The following is a 25,145-nucleotide window of genomic DNA, read 5'->3' on the forward strand; positions in this document are numbered from 1 at the left end:
AACAGTTGTAGGACAGTATATAAGGATGATAAGGATTTTGAAGTTGACTCGAAATCTGATAGGTAACCAGTGCAAGGACTTGAAAACAGGTGTAATGCATCCCTGATAGGATTCTTGCTGTCATATTCTGAACATATTGAAGATTGCTCAGTGTGGATTTAATTTCCCCAGTGAACAGGATGTGCATTTATTAATTCTAGAAAAAAAGCCTTTCTTGATTTCTCTAGTTCTTAGTTTCTCTAGTTCCCTTTAAAATAAACTATTATTCCACAATGCAGAGTATTACATGGCCAGTATTTACACATGATATTTGTGATTTAAAGAAATTAACACAAGCAGCTTTTGGAGATTTAAGTGTTGCAGGATAAAAGACTAGAGATGTTGGCAAGAAGAAGATAATTTGGGGAAAGCTGAGGAATACACTTATAACACTTATATACACTTATGACAAGAACACTTCCTAATGGGGTTAGGCATACTTTTGATGAAGATGATGAAGTTAACAGACTATATGTTTACATAGATACTGAAATAAGGATTGTATTTTAGATTATGTGTAGTTGCTGGCATTGAACTGTGTGTTGGATGCACATGAATTGAAGGAATGGGCAGACATAGCTGATGCGGATCCACAGAGCCAGCATATTAAGATGTTTATAATTAGAGGCAATTTGTTTAAATAACTAGGTATGGATACTGATGTGCAAGAGAGGTGGAAAGGCTGTTTCCTTAAGCCAGCCCTATAAAATATTTTATTCTCAGTGAGATGCTGCCATTTCATAGTGGGTTTCTAACACTGTGTATAGTTCCATCCACACAGTGCCTTTACTTCCATTTCTAATCTCTTTATCCAGTACAGAGATTTGGAGCCTATCCCAGTAAGCAACGGACACAAGGCAGAATACACCCTGGACATAGCGCCAGTCCATCACAGGACAGACAGACACAAACACACACACACCAGGGCCAGTTTTCCCATAAACCAATTAACTTACCAGTATGTTTTGGAGTGCTAGAGGGAGTCATATCACACATATGGAGAAAAACCATGTAACCCAGAGAGAACATGTAAACCCCACACACACAGGATGGCAGGAATTGAACCTAGGACCCCAGTGCTGCAAGATAGCAATGCTAACCACTTCGCCACCATTATAAATGGATGGATATCTTAGTTATCTTTCTAGTTCACAGGTTTGCATGCATAATTTAATTTTGAAAGCCACTGAGACATCAGGTACTACTGTTGTATTTATGAAAAAGAAACAAAACAAAAAGCATACTAACAACTGTGCCATCCTACTCCTTAGTTAATACATTTTATTATTCATAAACAGTTAACATTGTTAGCAAAATATTTTGAATTATATTTAACCCTATTTTTTCTTTAGTTTTGTATTTAACTTATGATATGATAGTCAGACTTAATGTATATTTGAACAATGAAAATATATTTTTACAAGATTTTACATTAAGCACTTAAAATTAATATGGTTATTAATAGTAAACTGTAACATGCTGTAACAAGATCGGTTAAACTGCGAAGAAAATGCTTTCAGAGAAAATGTTTCAGGTGTGAAGAACATAGATCTCCAATGCAATTTCAACCAAACCTGTTCCCACACACCCTGCCCCCACTACCATTAGAATATACACAAAGCACTCAAATCTTTCGAGCTAATGATCAGGTGACCCGAGAGAAAGAGAGAGAAACACCAAGGGGTGCGGAACCAGGGAACTATTTACATGGAAAACGGGCGATCTCCCCAGACTGTCCGCCCGTTTCACTGTTACCTGGATACCTCTTTATTTAGAACTCACTAACACTGATTTTTAGTTTAGAAGGAAAGGCAGCGACCTTAATCAAGCCCAAATCATAATTGAACCCATTCAGAGCCTACATTACATTTTAGCGTTTCATTCTGAGCAGAAGACCCTCACACCTGAAGAAGGGGGGGGTCTCGCCTGCTTCTACTTTACAACCGGAGTGCTGGCTGTGACGAATTAAACCGGTTTCACAGGTTTCAATCACAGACCATGTGACATGGGAGTCAGGAAACTAACACATAGCGCCACCGGATTTGATAACGCTATAAAAACGCTATAAAATAATGTGACTTGGCATAGAACAAGTTTACAGCACAGTACAATAATAAATGCTGACCATGACTTTAGAAGCATAAATTGCCTTACACTCAATTTAAACACAAGCTGTCTTTAGCCCTCTAAGCTGGTTCATACAGAAATGTATAGATCCAGGCTCAGAACACACAGCTTCATTAGGGAATACATATGCAGGACAACTAGAGAAGACGTTTTACAGAGGATGGATTTTTAGAAACATCCCATCAGTGACATCACTGAAGTCAACTCCTAGGTATTGTAACTGTCGTGTGGATAGTTTCACAAGAATCAGACAAAGGTTTAAGCATCGCTTGTTCTAGATAAAACTGCAAAAAAAAAACAACAACCCATAATGTACTTCTTTGCGGCTCTGTTTGCCCAAATCATATATTCACAACGTGAAATCTAGAAAATAATATTACGTAACCAAAATCCGCAATATGGAAACAAAACCTGTGTAATTGTTGATAGATGATGTACTTGTAACATTTTTTCAAGACGAACTACAACATTTAAAAAATGACTTGTATGTACTTGATATCTCTAATCAATCCACGGGTCCCAGCACAAAACGAAACTAAAACGCATACCGTTTAGCGCTTCTTATTAGTTGCTCAAAAGTAATTTGACCGTATGAAATGCATAATATAAACCTAGAAACATATACGTCAGCAGTACTTGAGCACTGTAGTATCGGTGTTAAGACATACCTCTCAAATACTGTAAATCAAGTTAAAAATATCTCAAGACCGATTCTGGTCATAATGAAACCATGTTTCGTGTATGTTTTCTTTAAAGTACCGAGACCAGCCATATACTGTATGTTTATGTTCCAAAATTAATATCGTTTATGGCCTTAAATATACATTAAATATACATATACATACTGTATACAGTACAGTTTGCATACAGTAATATGTTTATGTTACGCGAGGGCGTATTTCACGGCATACCGCGACACGCCCACCGGGGTATCACGCGGTATCACGTGTGTCACGTGACTAGCTATCCGGCGTCGCCTTGTAAAACCGCCAGGGGGAGCTTAACCTCTCATGTACAGCATTCAAGCCTTTAATTTTGAACTGTGTATTACAGCATGTTAATCATCAGTCATTCAAATGTTGGTATATTTTATGAAAGCAAGATTGCTCAGTTGGACAAAAGTACACAACCTACCTTTATCAGAAATATTTATGCATCAAAGCCTTTACTGAAGATATTACTAATAGTATTAATAATGGATGACTTTGGACAAGCTGTATACTCAAAATATAATTTCTTTAGCACATTTGTACAAGCACTTGGAATCTGTCCAAGCCATACTTTGTCAGGCATTTTGTTTTACTTCAACGGGCATAAAAACTTCCTTGCTTTTAACAGGGCGTTTCATAATTTCTAGCTACGAGAATGATTTAAAATGCGACACCTATCATTCAACTAGAGCTTAAAATATCACAAGGAAAAATACACACGGTATTCCATTTCTCCCTAAACATTGTAAGCTTCGAAGTCTTTAACTAACGTGATACCGGATACGTCAACAAGCATACTTTTAGAATTTGATTAAAAGGGAATATAATATGGAATCGCGTATCTCAAGAATTTAATAACGGTATAATTATATCCGTGTACTGCGGCAGAACTGTGTAGGGCTGTTTCGCCTACCTGACCATGCGAGCTGTCTTGTAGCCTACTGGTCTAGGTGTGTGACTACCAACCGGCAGGTTGTGTGTTCAAATCCAGCTGGTGCTGGACTTCTCATTTTTATTTATTTATTTTTTAATCGCGTAACATAAACATATTACCGTATGCAAACTGTACTGTATACAGTATGTATATGTATATTTAATGTCTTAACTGTGCCCGTTTAATTGAATTAAAAAAAAATATTTAACACGAACATTAAGCTGTTTACATCTTCCGCCTGAGAACAGTCACCCGTTGCTACCCAACGCAGAATGGTGATTGGCTGACACCATCTGACACCCCTCTGATTGGAGAAAAAAGACATGCTGGTTTGCTATACCAGGAAGAGGATTTCTTTCTATTCAAAACGTGTATTTTAAAAGTTTAAGAAGTAAAAACCTTACAGCGTACACAGATTTCTAAACTGATCAGGATCGTTATCTTTGTCTTATGCATAATAATGTTCACCGCTCTGTCCAGCAAATTAATAATAAACTTTATTTTATATAGCTTTTTAAACGAATAAGTAATTAGATTGCTCATAAACCTAATCACTTGCTTTTTCTTTTTATTTAGGTTCAGATTTCAACTATAGATCGTATTATTAATAACCATAATAACAACCAACCAACAAAAACAACCATATAAACATAATGGTGGTGCTGGACCTTCCAGTTTTATTTATTTATTTTTTAATCGAGTAACATAAACATATTACCGTATGCAAACTGTACTGTATACAATATGTATATGTATATTTAATGTCTTAACTGTGCCCGTTTAAGTATTGAATATTCATATCTAATTTTACCACTGAAGGGAAATCTTAACATAAACATACAGTATATGGCTGGTCTCGGTACTTTAAAGAAAAAAATACACACCAGTATTCCATTTCTCCCTAAACATTGTAAGCTTCGAATGAAACCACTAAATAAAGACATAAATATAGAAATCTTAAGATTTGTTTTATTTAATGTTGGTAGCAGGATGAACTGTCAGAGTGTATATTTTGTCGCAAAGTTGCTGCAAGATGTTAACAGTGAAAAAGGTATTTAGAAATGAGTTATTTCAAGATGAAAAAGAAAACATACACGAAACATGGTTTCATTACGACCAGAATCGGTCTTGAGATATTTTTAACTTGATTTACAGTATTTGAGAGGTATGTCTTAACACCGATACTACAGTGCTTAAGTACTGCTCACGTATATGTTTCTAGGTTTATATTATGCATTTCATACGGTCAAATTACTTTTGAGCAACTAATAAGAAGCGCTAAACGGTATGCGTTTTAGTTTCGTTTTGTGCTGGAACCCGTGGATTGATTAGAGATATCAAGTACATACAAGTCATTTTTTAAATGTTGTAGTTCGTCTTGAAAAAATGTTACGAGTACATCATCTATCAACAATTACACAGGTTCTGTTTCCATATTGCGGATTTTGGTTAGGTTAGGTACAGTATTATCAAATCCAGTGGCGCTGTGTGTTACTTTACTGAGTCCCAATCTGTGATTGAAACCTGTAAAACCGGTTTAATTCGTCACAGCCAGCACTCTTCAGGTGTGAGGGTCTTCTGCTCAGAATGAAACGCTAAAATGTTTGTGTATATTCTAATGGTAGTGGGGGCAGGGTGTGTGGGAACAGGTTTGTTCTTCACACCTGAAACATTTTCTCTGAAAGGATTTTCTTCGCATCTTAACCGATCTTGTTACAGCATGTTACAGTTTACTATTATTAACCATATTAATTTTAAGTGCTTAATGTAAAATCTTGTAAAAATATATTTTCATTGTTCAAATATACATTAATATACATTAAGTCTGACTATCATATAATAAGTTAAATACAAAACTAAAGAAAAAATAGGGTTAAATATAATTCAAAATATTTTGCTAACAATGTTAACTGTTTATGAATAATAAAATGTATTAACTAAGGAGTAGGATGGCACAGTTGTTAGTATGTTTTTTGTTTTGTTTCTTTTTCATAAATACAACAGTAGTACCTGATGTCTCAGTGGCTTTCAAAATTAAATTATGCATGCAAACCTGTGAAATAGAAAGATAACTAAGATTTTAATACTAATTACTTCCCAAACCCTTTACATTCTCAGAGTAGAACAGACTAACCTTCTAATGAAAGACGGTCCACCCCCCATGGACAGGAAAAGTGCCCACAGGCACTTAAACTTAATATGGTCAGTAACGGTAAACAGTAACATGGTAAGAAGGAGCACGTACAAACGTTTTCGAAATAACCACATGTAAGACTCTGATCCTAAAAATGTTTAGGGAGAAAGTGGAATACTGGTGTGTATTTTTTCTTTAAACTACCAATACCAGCCATATACAGTCTGTAACGTAGGGATTTCTATATGTCTTTATTTAGTGTTTACATTAGTGACAAAGGCTAAACTCTTAGCTTCAGTAACGTGTACATATCTCCCCTTTTTATAAAACGACTTGGTTGAAAACTGTTCCAGAGCCACTGTTGTTTCATCAGTGAAAAGTACATCATGAAATGCCTCTCCCTGTTCAATCCACTGGAAAAAAGAAAAGGAGCATAAAGCTTCTGATGGTCATAAACGATATTCATTTAGGAGCAGCATCAGAGGTATGTTTTTAACTGCACTGCATTGGAGAGAATACCATAGTGTGTTTTTTTTTTTACTCCCTGGCGGAAACTGGCTTCCAGAAGAATCAGTATGGCTCAGAGATTAAATAAAACTTCACAGACATTAACGAAGAGCATAACGCGTGTACTGTATACACTGCAAGTACTATACAACCCAACTCTCTGCAGGAGTGCTGGCTGTGACGAATTGAACCGGTTTCACGGGTATTTTCAAAGTAGGAGGCGAGATTTCCAGCGAAAGACACCCCCCTCAAAAACCCAGTAAATACAGTACTTACTAGTTAAAGGCTAGGCTCCCGACTACGGCGAAAGGAACCCTTCTTTCATTAGAAGACAATGAACATATTTTAGCCCTGAATGAATTAATAGCAAACATGGTTTACATAAAAGACATTTTTCCAAGAAAGTTTAGCCTTTGTCACTAATGAAACCACTAAATAAAGACATAAATATAAAAATCTTAAGATTTTTAAAATACATGACTTTGCTAAAATTTATTTGAAAATAAAAACAATTACAACCGCCAGGGGAGAGAGAGAACAGGGGAGGGATGTTGGTTTTGCATAAGGGGCGGGGCTATGGAAATTAGGTATGTTTGGGAATGTGTAGTTACATGTTCTGGCTGTTTGTGAATTATCGTTGTTGAGTATGGAGTGTTGAGGTATTGATTTTGTGTAATGCTTTATGTTGAAAATTGAGGTGGATTTTGTTTATGATAAACAGGATAAACTGGGATGGGAGGAAGGTTTGGTTTTGCATAAGGGGCGGGATTATGATAATAAGAGGACTTTGCGAGTGTAAAATGGTTTGATTATTTGATTTTGTATTGTGGTTGTTATCTATGTTTTTGGTTGGTATTATGTTTATATGGTTGTTTTTGTTGGTTGGTTGTTATTATGGTTATTAATAATACAATCTATAGTTGAAATCTGAGCCTAAATAAAAAGAAAAAGCAAGTGGTTAGGTTTATGAGCAATCTAATTACTTATTCGTTTAAAAAGCTATATAAAATAAAGTTTATTATTAATTTGCTGGACAGAGCGGTGAACATTATTATGCATAAGACAAAGATAACGATCCTGATCAGTTTAGAAATCTGTGTACGCTGTAAGGTTTTTACTTCTTAAACTTTTAAAATACACGTTTTGAATAGAAAATAGAATAGAACACACAACCTGCCAGTTGGTAGTCACGCACCTAGACCAGTAGGCTACAAGACAGCTCGCATGATCAGGCAGCCGAAACAGCCCTACACAGCCCTGCCACAGTACACGGATATAATCATACCGTTATTAAATTCTTTAGATACGCGATTCCATATTATATTCCCTTTTAATCAAATTCTAAAAGTATGCTTGTTGACTCTGGTATCACGTTAGTTAAAGACTTCGAAGCTTACAATGTTTAGGGAGAAATGGAATACTGGTGTGTATTTTTTTCTTTAAAGTACCAAGACCAGCTATATACTGTATGTTTACGTTCCAAAATTAATATCGTTTATGGCCTTCACAGGCGTTACAGTATGCTCCTATTCTTTTTATGCTCAGCTACTAAGATTCCCTTCAGTGGTAAAATTCAATATCTACAACGGGCACAGTAAAGACGTTTACAGTAAGTCTTTCTACGACAGACCAACGGACCACGACTGCCCCTGTCAGTCAACCAATCACGCACCGCGGTATCGCGTATCATCTTACCTGCGGTACGTGTCTTTACCGCTCACTTTGAATGGCTGCATCTGTATGTGCTTAAAGACTTTGATAGAGGGAGGAAACTATGGGAGCACATTGCTCACATAAAGGAAAAAAAATCATATAATGTAGTATTTTGTAATTCCAAAATAATTATCTTCTAACTGTGAGATAGTAAAGTATCTCATTATTACAAGATAGTCAATTATCTCATAATTATAATATACCAATGATAATTTGAGTGTATGGATAGCCTATTACATTGTACACTGACAGCACCTAGAAGCTACCGAGAGCTCACCTGGAAGGTAAAGGATAGTGTTTTTTACAGTGTCAAATTTTGCAGAAACTGCATGGAGTTACTTTCAACTAGGGTTTAGTCAGAATGAAATGTTACTATTTTGATTATGACTACAGTGGAGACAGTGATGACCTGTTCTGTTCTGTCTCCCTCTTGTGGTCAATATTCATAACTGCAGTTTTTGTTGTGATTCTATTTGATGATCAACATATCTGAATGAACAACATCCAGATCCCCAGTGTCTCACATGACATTTAGATACCAATTCTTCTGCTTTAACAGAAGCAGAAGCAGTCTTTAGATCTTTAGTGGATTGTATTATATTTGAAATAATAATAATGAATAAATATCACAATATAGAAAAAAAGGAAATTTAGTTATGAAAACAATTATATATTTTAATATGATATGTTAATAGACTGTATTTGTAATTTTCTGTTTCATAGCCTATTAAGTTTAATACTTATGTAAATGTACACATTTTTCCTATGTCTTCATAACTCAATATTTATAAATGATTAAGAAACTCAAAAATGTCATAGCCTTTTAGGTTTAATAACATAAGAGTATCTACACATTCCTTCTGTGTGTTTAGTACACAATACATACAGTATATAAATAATGTACAAACCCATCTCTGTTGAGTTCAATTATTGCAGCTCAGCACCTGTTCTCAGTCTCAGACCTCTGCGGATCCTGCTGAGCTCCTGTAGAGCTCCTGTAGAGATTTTTGTACAGATGTGTATCACTGTGAAAGGGTAGCTATATCTCTACTGACAGTAATAATCTCCTGCATCTTCAGCTTTGGCTCCAGTGATTGTCAGTGGAAAGGCTGTTCCAGACCCACTGTCAGCGAATCAATCAGGAACCCCAGACTGATGGGTTGTTCCATGATAAACCAGGAGCTGTGGAGCCTGACCAGGTTTCTGCAGGTACCAGCTCAGATAGCTGGATAAAGGGCTGAAACATCTGATGAAAGCTGTTGACATCAATGCCTGCCCAACAGCAGCAGTCGTTGCCACTATGGACTACGGAGAGCATCAGGAGATGTATAGAGCAGTCCAAAAAGGGAGGTAAAGAAAAAAATATATCTGCACACAAAAAAGACAGCATATCGGTTTGCTTGTAATTGTCCATTTGGGATGAAGAAGTAAGAACAGCAACAATATGTTTCCTCTCTGTGGGACTTTTCAAACTCTCCACAGAATGGCCAAGCCAGAATGTTGCACTCGGTGAGTATCTGTTCAATGTTTACATTAGAAATGTCATTAATACAGCTAACTACAGATGTAGCCATTCAGAATGTGTTAGAGGGGCTGCTCTTTACCGTGGCATGTGATTCACTGGCCCAAGATGATCGACAGGTGGCACTTGTGGTGTGTTAGATGTTAGTGAAAATTATTGCTTCTTTTAATCTCTCAAAAGTGCATGTTTAAATCTGCTTAATATGGAATATTAATAAGGAATTTTACTTTAACTAAAGGGGCATTTTTGTAGCTGAGCATAAAAATAACAGGAGCATAACATCTCTGAATATCATGTACATATAAACAAAATTATATAATATACTATAGTATATGGTATATACTGTATTTGACTGATAGAGGTAGCTTAAAGAAATTTACAACAGTATTGCACTTTCTTCATCAACATTTTATGCATCAAACACTTTAATTCGGTCACTTACTGTGATTGTTTTGAAAAGGTTCTGACATGCTCATTCTGACTACAATATATTAAGTTTATATACAAAAAATATATTTTTTTATATAAAAACTGTCATGTGCATCCCATTTGAATTGTCACACACAAATCAACAACAACAACAAAAAAAACATCAGTTGTCACCAGCCTCCTGGGAGTGGTCATGTGACCATTTGCTGCATCACTTATTGTTACCAAGGTGCTGTGCAGAAGGCCTGTCATAAAAAGCTATAATGTTTTAACCTGTTCTATGAATACTTGCTGTCGTTATTTCAATAAAATATGTACTTTTTAGAATCTGCTTAATATAAAATGGAATCACACATCAAAAGACATTAATAACAATATTAATTTAGGATCTAAATACAATATATTTATATAGCTGGTAGTATTACTGTATTCCACATTCTTTGTAAAAATCTGCATCGACTTATTGACTTGTGATTACTTTGGAAACATTCTGACCTGTCTGCTTCAGCTGTCTTTCCAAGTGGTGTGTTGGACCAATGGGTTTGGAGAGCTCCTCTTCCCCCCAGAAGTCTGTGTTTGATTCTTGCGTAGGGTACAAGTTTTTCTTTTAACAAACAAACAAACAAACAAACTCCCTTTTAAAAAATAAAATCCTAAATATTGTGTACACTATACTGACTCACAAAGAGTCATTTGTTCAATGTTAAATGATATTAATAAAAACATGAATGAGCAAAGGTAAAAACTGTCAACAGTGGGAGAATAAAACAGTTCAACTGGTTTAATTCAGTTCAATTCAAAATACTTTATTCTTCCATTGGGGCAATTTAAAACAAGCCTTTATGTTACGTCCCAGTGTGTGTTTTGTGTGTGTTTTTTTCTGTTATGTCCACACTGTTGACCCTTGATTGTTCTCCCTTCCCCATTGGCCAACCATCACACCACTGTTTCAATATGATGTCATCATCAAACAGCCCTCAGCCAATCAGAACACATCTTATTCACTATATAACATGGAGGCTTTCAGAAAGAAGAGGCCTTTTGTTTGACTTTGGTCCCATTCGGTTTTGGTTATCGCTTCGCTTCGCTCCGCTTCGCTCCTGGTTATTGCTTCGGCTTCATTTGTTGGTTTGTTTTGCTTTGTGTGTGTGTATTTTCGTATAGCTTCGGCTTTGTTGTTTTGTTGGATTTACGTTAGTTTCTTTGTACATTCATTTGTTTGTGTGTGTTCATCCTTGTTTTGTTATTACCTTGCCCCAGTGTTACATATTCAACTTTTGTGTTCTTTTTGTACCCTGCTCCTATTTATTACTCTTGTTTTCCCTTATTTGTCTTCCTGGTTCACTTGTGTTTTTGTGTGAACTTTTGTATATAATGTTTGTTTAGGTTGATGGGTACACTTCCACACCTAGTTGATTTTGTATTAGTACACTAGTTTAGTACGGGTGAGTGCCATTTGTCTTGTATGGTTTTGGGTAGTCAGTGCAGGTTAGCTAGGGTGTTGAAGACGCCGAAGACCGTGTGTTTCGGGGTTTCTTTTGTAGTCAGATTAGCTTTCCCTCACTGTCCTAGCCAGCTCCATTTTTGTTTATTTTCTTTCCTTTGGCACCACTCTAGTTCCTTACCCTTGTTATCATACTTCCTAGTCCCTCACCAAAACCCCCCCTGCTTCCAAAAGAATTATTCTGGACAAGCCTCCAATAATGTTACGACCCCAAGTGTCTAAGGGAAAAGGGGTGTAACATTTAGGATAATACTGCTCCTGCTCCCACAGCGCTTGCATGAACCTCCAATTTAAATGGCAAAGAGAAGTCAGGGGCAGCAAGTACAGGAGTACTACACAAAAGAGCTTTCACATTCTCAAATGCATGCTGACATTCTTCGGACCAGGTGAATGTTTTGTTCGGGCTAAGTAAACTCGTCAGTGGGTTCACTACAGTTGAAAAGTTTTTACAAAAACTTCTATAATATCCAGCCATACCTAAAAATCTACGAAGTTCTCTCCTTGTGGTAGGAACTGGGAACTCATTTATGGCGGATATCTTAGCTTCTATGGGTCGAACTTGACCTTGTCCAACCTCTTTTCCTAAGTAAGTCACAGTGGCTTTTCCGAAATCACATTTTGCAAGGTTGAGCGTTAGATTTGCCTTCTCTAGACGCTCAAACACCATTTTTAACAAGGCCACATGGCCCTTCCAGTCCATCGAATAAATAACTAAGTCATCAAGGTAAGCATTACAATTAGGTACTTCTGCTAAAACTATATTGACTAGCCTCTGGAAAGTGGCAGGTGCATTACGTAGTCCAAATGCCATGACCGTATATTGCAAGAATTTATCAGGAGTTACAAATGCTGAAATTTCAGAAGCCCGAGGAGTTAATGGAACCTGCCAGTACCCTTTTAATAAATCTAGTTTAGTCACAAAACGAGCAGAACCTAAATTGTCTATACAATCATCCATTTTTGGCAAAGGAAACGAGTCAGGAACAGTGACTACATTCAATTTACGATAATCTGTACAAAATCGATAAGTTCCATCAGATTTAGGTACTAGTACACATGGGGAACTCCAAGGACTATAGCTTGGTTTAGCTAATCCATTCTCAAGAAGGTAGTTTACTTCCTCTTTCATTATTCTTCTTTTTGTAACATTAACATGATAGGCATTTTGTTTTATAGGACTAGCACCATTAACGTCAATATCGTGGTGTAACACATTAGTCTGAGTGGGAATATCACCAAATAATGTTGAAAACTGACAAATTAAATTAATGATATCTTCACTTTGTGAATCTGACAGATGACTAAGGAATGAGGGAAGGTTCATCAAAATATCAGAATTTGATAAATGAGCACACTGTTGAGGTGCGTTGCGCAAAATTAAACCATCCTCATCAATCATTTTAGTTTCAACATTGTCTATAACTGGACTGGCTATTACAGCCGATGAGACAGCGGATATTGTAGTCTTATCTACATCACTCTGTTCCGAAGTCTCTCTGTTTACATAAGCCTTCAACATGTTTACATGGCACACTCGAGTCTGTCTCTTGCGGTCAGGAGTTCGAATAACATAATCTGTATCACTAAGTTTTTCAACTATCGTGTATGGTCCAGAAAAATGTGCTGAAAGGGCAGAACCAGGAATGGGCAGAAGAACTAAAACTTTGTCACCAGGGTTAAATATGCGGGCAACAGCTTTCTTGTCATGATACCGCTTCATGCCTTTCTGTACTACTCCTAATGTCTCCCTTGCTAGTGAACAAGCATTATGAAGGCGCTCTCGGAATTTACTTACATATGTTAGTACATTTGTTTTAGGATTTTCTCCAATGTCTAACATTTTCTCTTTAAACACTTTTAATGGACCTCTAACAGTATGTCCGAATACAAGTTCTGCGGGACTAAAACCCAGAGATTCTTGTATAGATTCTCGGACCGCAAATAATATCAATGGAATGCCTTCATCCCAATCTTTTCCTGTTTCATAACAGTACTTTCTTAACATAGATTTCATTGTTTGATGAAATCTTTCAAGAGCTCCCTGACTTTCAGGATGGTAGGCACTTGACACCCGATGTGTGATATCTAAAGACTGTAATACTTGTGCAAAAAGTCTAGATAAAAAATGTGTGCCTCGATCAGACTGTACTATTTTTGGTAAGCCGAACGTTGAAAAGAATTTAATGAGTGTCTTAACAACACTAGACGCAGTAATTTTTCTAAGTGGAATTGCTTCTGGGAACCTTGTAGCAACACACATGATAGTTAACAAAAATTGATTTCCAGATTTAGATTTCGGTAGTGGTCCAACACAATCAACAATGACATGTTCAGAAGGTTCACCAATAACTGGAATTGGGTACAATGGAGCAGGTGGAATCACCTGATTTGGTTTTCCAGTAAGTTGGCATGTGTGACATTCTTTACAAAATTGAACAACGTCAGACTTCAAACCAGGCCAAAAGAAATGTCTAAGGATTCGATCGTATGTTTTCTAAAAAAGATTCAGACAAATCTACTAAGTCACCTAGTTTCTTTGATTGAGCACGAGTAACTACACACGCAGGAAATGCATCAGGAAATTTTTCTACTAGTTCATCGCGAGCATGAGCTTCCGGTTCATCCATTATTTCTAACACTGGCTTAACCTTTCCAACAGCCAGGTCATTTCCCAGTATAAAGCTTACCCCTTTAACGGGTAGCGAAGGACGTACCCCAACTCTAACAAATCCAGTAACTAAACCACATTGTAGATGTACACAGTGTAAAGGCACTTTCATAAAACCCATTTCGATGCCTTGAACTAATACACTTGAACCACATGAAGGACTTATCAGACAAGAGCAGTGCATCCACAACAATAAATGACTGGGCTGCTCCAGTATCTCTTAATATTTGAATTGTTTTCTGGTCTTCTGGTGTACCTGTTAGCGAAACCAATCCTTCCATAATGAATGGTTCATAACAAGGGTCAGGAGTATTTTCAATAGTCAAAGGAACAGGAACATGGGAAACAGCATTGCTAAACCCTACACTCTTAGTTTCCTGCTGCTGCTGCTTACGTTTTAGGGCCAAACAATCTGCAATTATATGACCTCTCTTGTGACAATAAAAACATTCACGCTCGTCTTTAGGACGTGAGGAACTAGTTTTTACTTGGAGAGACTGAGACTGGGAACTTGGAGTAGACAAAGTCTTCTCCACACGTGCAGATGTGAAAGCGTTCTTGTGCGTGAGCACGAACTCATCTGCCAAAACAGCGGCTTGCGCTAAAGTAGTTACTTTTTGCTCATTCAAATACACAACAATGCGTTCAGGCAAACAGTTCTTAAATTCCTCTAAGAGCATTAACTCACGCAATGAGTTAAAGTCACTCACTTTACTGGCTACAACCCATTTATCAAAGAGAGTGCCCTTCTCTCTCGCAAATTCGACAAATGTCTGGTCTGACACTTTACGATGATTTCAGAAGCGTTGTCTATAAGCCTCAGGAACTAATTCATAAGCCCGTAAGATAGCAGCTTTCACAGTATTGTAATTCAAACTTTCTTCTAAAGAAAGTGTAGAACAAACTTCCTGAGCTTTGCCCACTAATCTACACTGCAAAAGCAGTGACCAAACCTCCTTAGGCCAATGGATTGATGTGGCAATTCGCTCGAATGCACCAAAGTACGAATCAACTTCCGTCTCCCTAAACAGAGGAACTAAAGCAATGTGCTTACTTACATCAAAGGTGGTAGAGAGTGGATCTTGCAAAGGAGACACGCTAGAGGCCTCGGAGTGGGTCGGCTGCACAGCAGGAGCATTCTTTCGTGCTTCTAGCTCAAGCTGTCGGAGCTTAACCTCTTTCTCCGCCTCGATCTCCATCTTACGAATTGCAAGGCGCAATTCAAATTCTGCCTGGCGTACTTGGACGTTTTCCTGCGCCTCCATGTGCAAGCGGGCCAAACGAACTTTCAGGTGAGTATCGCTTTTTGACCCGGTGGAGACCGGAGAGAACGGTTCAAAGGGAGGCAAGGTGGCCTTGACCTCAGCCTCCGCTAAGTCTTCAGCCACCCCCTGCACCTCGTCCTGTTCTTCCACCACCATAGCAGGTTTAGCACCAGCCCCAGGAGAACCGGCGTCCCTGCTCGTTAATGCAATGACCTCTAACTCCACCAACCTATCCATCACAGCTCTTTTGACGTCCCTTTTAAGAGCTTGAGTCGAAACCTGAATCTGGAAGTGATCAGCAATTTGGAGCAATCCGTCCTTCCTACACTTATCCAGCTGCTCAAAGGAAGGTTCCTCCACAAACTTTTGCAAATCAAAAGTAGCCATAACTACAGTGCCTTGCCAAAACACAATCCACAAATCAAAATCCTGTACCAACACCAAAATTCTGCAACACAAAAAAAAATCCTAAGGACGGGAATTTGATATCCCGGACGAGCCCCCAATAATGTTACGACCCCAAGTGTCTAGGGGAAAAGGGGTGTAACATTTAGGATAATTCTTTTGGAAGCAGGGGGGGTTTTGGTGAGGGACTAGGAAGCGTGATAAGGGTAAGGAACTAGAGTGGTGCCAATGGGGGCTCGTCCGGTACACTTACACACTAAGTTGATTTTGTATTAGTACACTAGTTTAGTACGGGTGAGTGCCGTTTGTCTTGTATGGTTTTGGGTAGTCAGTGCAGGTTAGCTAGGGTGTTGAAGCCGAAGACCGTGTGTTTCGGGGTTTCTTTTGTAGTCAGATTAGCTTTCCCTCACTGTCCTAGCCAGCTCCATTTTTGTTTATTTTCTTTCCTTTGGCACCACTCTAGTTCCTTACCCTTGTTATCATACTTCCTAGTCCCTCACCAAAACCCCCCTGCTTCCAAAAGAATGATCCTAAATGTTACACCCCTTTTCCCCTAGACACTTGGGGTCGTAACACTTTACAACAAGCATTAAAATGAAATTCTATGTATTATAATTATAATTGAGAATAACAAAGTGGTATTAAAAAGACCACTGAAACTGAACTATAATAACATATCTGATCATTATTAACAATAATAATTTATTATTAATAATAAAGAATAATTTCAAAGTTCTTGTATTTTTTTCAGGGTTATTTGTTTTCTCCAGTTTTCATAACCTTCGCTTTCTTATTTCAACGCTTATTTATGAGACACAATGCTACAGATGTAAAACGGGGTGGAGCGGTGGCTCTGTGGCTAAGGATCTGCACCTGTTGCTAGAAGGTTCCTGGTTTGTGTCCTGCAGCTGGCAGAGGAATCCTACTCCATTGGGCCCCTGAGCAAGGCCCTTAACCCCAACTGCTCCAGGGGTGACGTACAATGGCAGACCCTGTGCTCTGACCCCAGGCTCTCTCCCTATCTGTGTGTGTTGGTGTGTCTCATGGAGAGCAAGCTTGGGTATGTAAAAAGACAATTCCTAATGCAAGAAATTTTAAAAGGTTAATAAAGTGATATTATTATTATTATTATTATTATTATTATTATTATTATTATTATTATTATTATTATTATTATTAACTTTGCAAACAAATGACATAGAGCCTTCAAACCACAGGCATTTTAAAGATCGTGGTTTTTGAAAATGTTCACAACTTTTACAATATCTGGTACCTTGTTGCATTTTTATAAACCTTTGTTTGAATAAAGCGGACCCCAGGTGTAGCGAGTTCATAACGCAAGAATTACTATTCAAAAGCTACTGCATGTATGCAAAACACCTGACCATATAAAGCAGAATAACACAATCTCTGTTTGTGTTTAATTTGAGAAACTTTCTGTATTTTGTTTTTACTCAGATAACAATAAAATACATATAAAATTCTTTTGACGGAAGAAGGATGTTCTGTGTTCAATAGCTACATTTTTTTGCATTAGTGGAAGTGTTCTGAAGTCTCTCAAAAATGTAAAAAATGTAACATACTGTAATACTGTACAGCAGGATGGGCAACTGATGCTTTTATTTTTTTAAAGAAAATCAAAAATAAAATACAATGACATGTCCCTTTCTAACTCAGACATTGCATGACTTTAAGAGCTGTAAAAAATACTAGGTGATTTTTCTTCTTCTTCAGCCTAGAATCTTTGTGTATGATGTAAGTTTTTTTTTCTAATTTTTAAACACTTTAATTTTGTAAACACAACACGCATTTCGCATGGGAAAAATCCAGTTCTCCTGTCTTCTTGTGGTGTGAAGCAAATCAGCAGGTCACTGAGAAAATAGCGCACCGCCCACTGAGCTCCGTCAGAGAAAAGGCGGCACTAAAAGAGAGAGGAGGCGTGGAGCTTAGCAAGACAGAATGAGCCATCTGCAGGCTTGAGCACTTATAGCACCGAGCGCATCTGCCTAAAATTATTCAAGAAATGTAAATAATTTCTTTTAACTTCAACATTTTTAATTGGCATTTTTCACCAGTTATTTTTTTTAGACTGTCGTTAAACAAATCAGGTGCTTATTGTACTTCCTCGTGACATTACACATGGCAAAATTATACATTTTAATAGATTTTAAGATTTTTAATACATTTTATAAAAGTTTCATTTTTACAAATACCACAAGTGATTCTTGATTGTATTTCTGAATGTCATGTCACACTTAGTACAATATTTCATAGACATCTAAATAAGAAAGGCAGGTGTTAGCATAACCTATTAGTAATCACCTTTTAAAATGAACAATATTACTGTGATAAATTGTTGCCCTTAAAAATAATTTACAGGACTTTGTTCAAATTACATTTAGTCTGACTCTCAGAAAATAAGTAAAATTCCAAATTTAACAATAAAGAAAAATGAGGGTAAAATATTGTAACGCCTTCGCCTGGTGGTGAGGAGGAAGCGTCCCTAGGCGCTCGTAGTACCGCTGGGCATGCTGGGAGTGGTAGCCGGGAAGAGTCTGAGGGTCAGCACGATGACCAGCGGCTGACCCTACCTGTGTAAATAATGTCCTAGTAATTCTAGTGCCCTGTGTAGTCCTGTAAAAGTAGAGTGTGTTGTTAGGTAATTACCACCCTAAATGTGTGTACGTGTTCGTCAGTCTCCTCATGTGTGTGTAGATCCTGTGTTTGGTTTTTGGTGTGGTTGTTAAATAAAGCCAGTGCTTGGTTAATCGTGTCTCCACTGTTCTTTAGTTCTGAAAAAGAACCTGCTAATGCTACATTGGTGTCAAAAGCGGGCAGAATGAACAACTCGTGGCAGACACTACCCGATTCCGTAAAGCGCCGGCTGACGCTGAAAGCCGCAGAACCCATCGGCGGCGCACATAGAGAGCCTGAGCAACTCCTGGGTGCGACAGGTGGCCACAGCCCTTACCAGGGCTACCCAGTAGTGGTCCCGCCAGTAAAATTGGGGCGACCGCCCCGGAGAGAGGATGCCCTCCCTGCCGGAGCCGATCAGCGATTCCCACACCCATCGGCGCGGGTGCGACCAGGTTGCTACGATGGTGAAGCGCCTTGGGAGACCTATGAGGCGCAGTTCCAGCTCGCGGCCCAGACGAATGGCTGGAGCCGGGCGGAGATGGCCGGCCACCTGGCGGCAGCGCTGGAAGGAGCGGCCTGCCAGGTGCTCCTGGACGTCCCGGAGGAGGACAGAGGCGACTACACGGCGCTGGCAGCAGCCCTCCAGCTGCGCTTCGGTGTAGAGGAGGCGCCGGACTTGATGCGGGAGAGGCTGGCCCTGCGGCGGCGCCGACCAGGAGAGCGACTGGGCCCGGTCGCTGCGGATGTCGCGTTCCTCGCCCGCCGAGGATACCCAACTTTCCCCCGGGAGGCGCAGCGGGAGATGGCTCTCCAGGCCTTTCTCAAGGCCCTCTCGCCCGAGGAGCTGCGGCGCCACGTGCAGCTGACCGCGCCAACATCGCTGGAGCAGGCCTTGGCCCTTGCTACACGGGCTGAGGTAGTGTTCGGGGTGACTGGCAGCGCCAGCAGACGCAGTGCGCCCTGCCGGCTGACCGAGGCGGCGACGGAGGAATCCAGCGAGGGGGAAGAGGAGCCAGCCCGTGCAGCGACCGCCGCGGAACAGCCCCGCACGCTGATTTGCAACCGCTGCGGGAAGAGAGGACACCGAGCCCGGTTATGCCGGGCACCCGAACCTCGCTCTCCCCGATCGGCGTCGGGAAACAGGAACGGGGCGGCTCAGCGCGGGGAAGGCCGCCCTTTGAACACCTCAACCCCCGCTCCGGAGAGCGCTGTAAAAACCGGCGCCCCTCACGCCACCGTGGGGCGAGTCGGCTGTAGCCGGGGCCTGTACCTCCACTGCCGGATTGAGGACCAACCCTGCCTGGCCCTACTCGACACCGGTTCATCAGTAACCCTACTCCGGCCGGGCGTCCTCCCCAACACTGAGGGCACCAACCCCCCAGGATGGGAGGCCTCCGGCCTGCGGCTGAGGACCGTGACGGGACAGCTCGCTGCAGTCCGGGGGAAACGGGTGCTTGCCTTCCGTCTGGGTGCAGCGACGGTGCGCCACCCCTGCTACCTTGCACCCATCCAGGAGGACTGCATTCTGGGGCTGGACCTACTGCAGCGAGTGGGGGCCAGGTTGGACTTGGACCGGCAGGAGTTGGTGTGGCAGGGGGAGCGACTGCACCTGGTGGAGGGCAGGTCCGGCGAAGGCCGAGGGACGCGGGCTTGCCGGAGCCGGGGGAACAAGAGGCAGCGGCGGCGGCGGCGTCAGTCGCCGGGGCAGACCAGGCCTGCGAGCCGGGGAGCGAGCGTGCCGGATTCTGCTCCTGAGTCGGCCGGGGGGCCAGACAAGGCGGCGGCGGGGGCCGAGCGTTGCGTGGAAGCGAGGCGTGCCCTTGAGGACCTCTTCCAGCGGAGCTGCGAGGGCCTCGATCAGGACCAGCGGCAGCGGCTCCAGGAGCTACTCGCCCAGAACGAAGACCTCTTTGCGGCGAGGGATGAGGACTGCACCCGCACTGCCCTGGTCCAACACGAGATCAACACCGGCGACGCTCGGCCCATCCGAATCCCACCGGGACGCATGGTCCACGCCAAGCGGACTGCCGCCGAGGAAAAGATCCGGGAGATGGCCGCAGCGGGGGTGATTGAGCCCTCCGCGAGCCCGTGGTCGGCGCCAGCCATACTGGTTAAAAAAAAAGACGGCTCGTGGAGGTACTGCGTCAACTACCGCAAGCTGAATGAGGTCACCCGGAAAGATTCCTACCCCCTGCCGAGGATAGATGACGCCCTAGACTACATCACCGGGTCGACCTGGTTCAGCTCCCTGGACCTCCGCTGCGGCTACTGGCAGGTACCGCTTGCTCCCGATGCTCGCCCGAAGACGGCCTTTTCCATCGGCCAGGGCCTCTGGCAGTTTACTGTCATGCCTTTTGGCCTGTGCAATGCCCCGGCGACGTTCGAGAGGCTGATGGAGAGGGTGCTGGCATCGGTCCCGCGGAACCAGTGTGTGTTGTATCTGGATGATCTGCTGGTTCATGCACGGAGTTTCGACCAGGCCTTGACGAACCTCTAGGCGGTGCTGGCCTGCATCCGCCGTGCTGGCCTGAGGCTCAACCCCCGCAAGTGCGAGCTCCTGCGGCGGGAGGTGACCTTCCTGGGACATGTTGTTGGACCGCGAGGGGTGGCTACGGACCCAGGTAAGGTCGCCACAGTGAGGGGCTGGCCGACTCCACGCACCGTCGCGGAGCTCCGCAGCTTTCTGGGGTTGGCCTCGTACTATCGGAGGTTCGTCCGGGACTTTGCCAGCATCGCTGCCCCGCTGCACCGCCTCACCGACAAGGGCCGCCGTTTTGACTGGGACTCGGGCTGTGAGACTGCCTTTGGCCGGTTGCGTGAAGCTCTGGTGGGGGCCCCCGTGCTGGCCTACCCCGACCCGCGGTTGCCGTATATTCTCGACACCGACGCGAGTGACTCGGGGGTGGGGGCGGTGTTGGCGCAGGAGGGGCCGGATGGGGAGCGCGTAGTGGCTTACTATAGTCGGGCTCTGACTAGGCCTGAGCGGAACTACTGCGTGACCCGTCGCGAGCTGCTGGCGGTGATGGCGGCGGTCCACCACTTCAGGCCGTACCTGTTCGGGACCCGGTTCCAGTTGAGGACCGACCACGCGTCCCTCACCTGGCTGCTCCACTTTAAGGAGCCAGAGGGGCAGATGGCGCGATGGATAGAGATCCTGCAGGAGTACGACTTCACTGTCGTGCACCGTGCGGGGTCCCGCCATCTCAATGCCGACGCTCTCTCGCGGCGCCCCTGCGAGGCCGCGGACTGCCATCACTGCGCCCGGCGGGAGCAGTGTGAGGAGGCTGTCCGCACCGTGGCGGGGGTGAGCGCCGCGGCCACGGCCCGGGAGGGGCCGCTGGGGGTGGGCCTGCCAGACCTGGCGCAGCGTCAGGCAGCTGATCCTGACGTGGGGCCGGTGCTCCGCTGGAGGGCAGCAGGAGTGGGGCCTACGCGAGAGGAGCTCGCCCCGCACCCGAAGTCCGTCAAGGCCCTCTGTGCCCTGTGGGAGGCCTTGGAGGTAAAGGACGGGGTGCTGCGCCGGGGGTGGCGGGTACCCTCCAGTGGCGAAGTACGGTGGCAGCTGGTGGTGCCTCGGTCGCTCCGTGGGGCGGTGCTCCGAGCGGTGCACGGCCAGCCGGGTGTGGGGCACTTCGGCGGTAAAAAAACCCTGCAGCGTCTCCGAGGCCATTTTTATTGGGGTCTTTGCCACCGGGACGTGGAGCGGTACTGCCGAACGTGTGCGGTGTGCGTGGCGCAGAAGGGTCCCCCCGAGCGCTCTCGGGCCCCCCTCCAACAACACCAGGTGGGGGCTCCTATGGAGCGGGTGGGAGTGGACGTTTTGGGCCCGTTTCCGCGCACCGAGGCCGGGAACCGCTACGTCTTGGTGGCTATGGATTACTTTACGAAGTGGCCGGAGGCCTACGCCCTCCCGGACCAGAGTGCCCCCACGGTGGCCGATGCACTGCTGGAGGGGATGTTTGCCAGGTTGGGGGTGCCGGAGGAGTTACACAGTGACCAGGGGCGTAACTTCGAGTCCCAGGTCTTCGCCAGAGTGTGCCAGCGCCTGGGGATTACTAAGACGCGGACCACCCCGCTGCATCCTCAGAGCGACGGGTTGGTAGAGCGGTTTAATCGGACGCTCGCCACCCAGCTGGCCACCCTGGTGTCCCGGCACCAACGGGACTGGGACCGCCACCTCCCCCTTGCGTTCTGGGCGTATCGGACCGCGGTCCAGGAATCCACCGGGTGCACCCCGGCCTCGCTCATGCTGGGCCGGGAAATGCGAACACCGGTGGACCTGGTCTTCGGCCCGCTGCCCGGAGACGGGTTGGCACCGCCGGCTGGACCGGACTACGAGTGGGACCTGCGGCAGCGGATGCAGCGGGTGCACAGCTTTGCACGGACCCACCTGACACAGGCGGGGGTCCGGCAGAAGCGGTACTACGACCTGCGCTGCATGGGGGCCTGCCTTCCAGCCCGGGGACTCGGTTTGGGTGTACAACACGCGGCGCCGCAAAGGCCTCAGCCCTAAGCTGGCGCCGTCGTGGGAGGGGCCCGCTGAGGTACTCGGGGTGGTGGGCGAGGTCTGCTACCGTGTCCGGTTGCGAACACGGGGGAGAGTGGTGGTCCTGCACCGAGACCGCCTGGCCCCCTACCGGGCCCGGGAGGAGGAGCCGTGTGGGGAGGCTCCAGAGGAGCAGCCGGGGCCGGAGCCGGCCGATAATGGGGCGTCCGTGGATCGCCAGCCGTCACCGCGGCGCAGCGGCCGCTCACGCAGGGTTCCGCAGCAGTTGGCCGAATACGAGTACAGCCTGAGGGGGGTGTTCGACGTCGGCGAGACGCCAGACGCTTCAGGTGGGGGCAGTGTAACGCCCTCGCCTGGTGGTGAGGAGGAAGAGCCCCTAGGCGGTCGTAGTACCGCTGGGCATGCTGGGAGTGGTAGCCGGGAAGAGTCTGAGGGTCAGCACGATGACCAGCGGCTGACCCTACCTGTGTAAATAATGTCCTAGTAATTCTAGTGCCCTGTGTAGTCCTGTAAAAGTAGAGTGTGTTGTTAGGTAATTACCACCCTAAATGTGTGTACGTGTTCGTCAGTCTCCTCATGTGTGTGTAGATCCTGTGTTTGGTTTTTGGTGTGGTTGTTAAATAAAGCCAGTGCTTGGTTAATCGCGTCTCCACTGTTCTTTAGTTCTGAAAAAGAACCTGCTAACGCTACAATATAATAGGTTAAAATATAATTTGAAATATTTTTCTAACTAAACAATCATTAATAACAATGTTGAACAATTTTACTATTTATAAAAATATAATTGCATTACCTAAAGAATAGGCTGGCACACTGGTTAGCATGCTTTTTGTATCTTTTTTTCACAAATAACCCAATAGCACCAGATGTCTCAGTGGTTTTCAAAATTAATTTATGCAATCATGGGTTTCCTCAGGTGATCTGATTTCCTCTCATAGTCCAGATATACTGGCAGGTTAATAGGCTTCTGAATAAACTGGCCCTGGAGTGAATGTGTGTGTTTGTGTTGTGTGTGTGCCCTGTGATGGACTGGTGTTATGACCAGGGTGTATCCTACCTTGCACCTGTTGCTTGCTGGGATAGACTCCAGCTCCCCTGTACTGGATAAAGAGACTAGAAAATGGATGGAACTAAAGATACTGTGTAACTATACACAGTGTTAGAAAACCACTATGAGATACTGTAGCAGCTTTTACTCACTGGAGGATACATTTTAAAGTGCTGGCTTAGGAAAACAGCTTTTTCACCTCTCTGGCACATCAGTATCCACAGGCTAATTTGTTATTTAAACAAATTGCCTCTAAATATGAACATCTTAAGATGATGGCTCCGTGGATCAACATAATCTACTGTATGTTTTCCTATTCCTTCTATTAATCTGCATCTAACACACAGTTCAATGCTTGCTACTACACAAAATCTAAAATATGTTAGTGCTTAACACGTTTTGATTAATTTATGATTAAAATACTCATTTTTACATGTTCTTTTGTAACACACAGCTATCTGTGATTTTTTTATATATTTAAGCTTTCGCAAGTGTTCATGCATTCCTTTTCTGTGCTATGTCTGCTTCAGGTGCATCATGGACATCCAGAAGAACTAGCAGTACCTTTCTACTTGAAAAACTGAAAATACAGTACCAGCCTAACCCAGGGTGGACCCAGTTTACACAGTCAGTCCAAATTCACATCTCTGCATTGATCCCTTTATATAGACAAACTGCATACACATTCATCCACTCTACATACAGAAATAATCTTATTACTGAAATTGTATGAGGGAGCCAGAGCCTATCCCAATAATCCATGGGCACAAAGCAGGGTACAATCTGGATGGGACTCCAGTCCATCACAGGGCACACACTCACACCAGTCAATTTTCCCAGAAGCCAATCAATCTGACTGTGGGAGGAAACTGGAGCACCTGGAGGAAACCCATGTAAACGCAAAGAGAATATAAAAACCTCACACAGATAGCATCCCAAAACTCAATCCAGGGTCCCAGTGCTGTTGGGCAGCAATACTAACCACTGTGTTACCAT

The 25,145-nt window shown here is 43.2% G+C and overlaps 1 protein-coding gene across 1 annotated transcript in view; it reads right to left on the reverse strand.

The window, feature by feature from the left end:
* Positions 1-25,145, reverse strand: part of LOC148646879 (interferon-induced protein 44-like) — a 506,117-nt gene that overhangs the window by 226,971 nt on the left and 254,001 nt on the right. The window lies entirely within an intron of this gene.

This window comes from Lepisosteus platostomus, chromosome 16 (genome assembly GCF_059453375.1).
Source record: "Lepisosteus platostomus isolate fLepPlt1 chromosome 16, fLepPlt1.hap1, whole genome shotgun sequence".
Classification (NCBI taxonomy): Eukaryota; Metazoa; Chordata; class Actinopteri; order Semionotiformes; family Lepisosteidae; genus Lepisosteus; species Lepisosteus platostomus.